Below are 1,504 nucleotides of genomic sequence, written 5' to 3' on the forward strand. Positions count from 1 at the left end.
TTTGTGTTGCAGCTTAAACAGAAGCTGAAGGACCAGAGAGTCGATGGAGACATCAGCCTGAGCTGGAGGACGCAGTCAGGTGGGGAGGTTTTCTACAAGGATGAGAAGCAAACAAAGAAGGAAGCTCGAAAAGTCAAGAGTAGCCTGTGAAGAGTTTTCATTCTTTGTTCTTTTCAAAATTGTTAGGATTTTTTTACTGTCTAATGTTTGTGACTATATCAGTGTCTATAAAAGGTGTCAGAGTTGATGCTACATGAAGTTAAACATCAAACATTTTAAGTGGAACAGCTGTTTTTAGCTACTCGTTTGTGATGTGAAGCCCAGACCGATGATTTTACAAACAGAAAAAAGAAAGTTTTATTTGAGAGTTTCTCATTTCGGGTATTAGTCGTGTTTTTGACTTTGGAAAACGTATTTAATATTTTCAAGTTTGAGATTCTGTTTTGAGCTGGAAAGTTAGTTCTATTCTTCTGGACGTCACACTTTGGGAGCCTGAAGAAGTGTCCTGGATGAGCGATGAAGCGGTTCTCTCACTCCAAACGCTGCGTCCAAAAGAACAGAATCAACATTGCCTGCATGTGTGCATTACGATCGTTTCTATTTAGTTGTTTTCATTGTAATCTTAATTTTTGTGTTTATTGTATTTTCATCCAGTTTTCATGATACTGAGTCTCTGGTTCTTTTTACAATATGTTGATGAGTTCAGTGCTTGTAACATCTTGTGTTCACACATTTGATTTTATCTGTAGTGCTGGTTGTAATTTTTATCTTCCCAGCATCTCTGATTGTGTCTCTCTGTTCTCTGCGTTTCACTGTTGATGCTGGTGTTGTCGTATACAGTGGTGTGAAAAAACGTTTACTCTGGTCACCATTTCCTCATTTTTTTGCACATTTTGCTTCAGATCATCAAACAAATTTAAATATTAGATAAAGATAACACAAGTAAAAATAAATGCAGTTTCTGGTGTTTATTATTAAGGGGGAAATAATCCAAACACATATGGATGACCTCGTGTGAAAACGTGATAGATCTCTCTGGAAAAGACTCATTGCCAGTGTCATGGAAGTTTTAACCACATGCTGCAGAGAGAGCACTCTGGTCAAACGCCAAAGTGATCTCTAATGATGGCCGCCGCCCTCATGTCTTATATACGAACAGACAAAAACAAAGACACAAAAGGCATTTCACAGCACATCACGTGGCTCTACACCTGCAGTTCAATTCATCCTTGAAACCTTCCTTTCAGAGAGAGAATTACGACTTTCCACTTAGCCGTTGCCTCCCTTCCTCCAACCTCCCGAGATAAGAAAAAAGGTGTCTAATAGTCTGTTCAGTGTCTCCCACTGTATGTGTGTAGAATTAACATGTGATAGAGCATTAAGGCGATCCAACATATATATGACTAAGGGACGCAAAGTGATATTATTATTACTTAAGTGATTAATACATAAAATAAAGAAACACTTGATTGCAGTTGGCGATTGTGTACATACATACATACAT

The sequence above is a fragment of the Haplochromis burtoni genome, unplaced genomic scaffold (assembly GCF_018398535.1).
Source record: "Haplochromis burtoni strain Fernald_Lab_line unplaced genomic scaffold, NCSU_Asbu1 Contig_211, whole genome shotgun sequence".
NCBI classification, from domain to species: Eukaryota; Metazoa; Chordata; class Actinopteri; order Cichliformes; family Cichlidae; genus Haplochromis; species Haplochromis burtoni.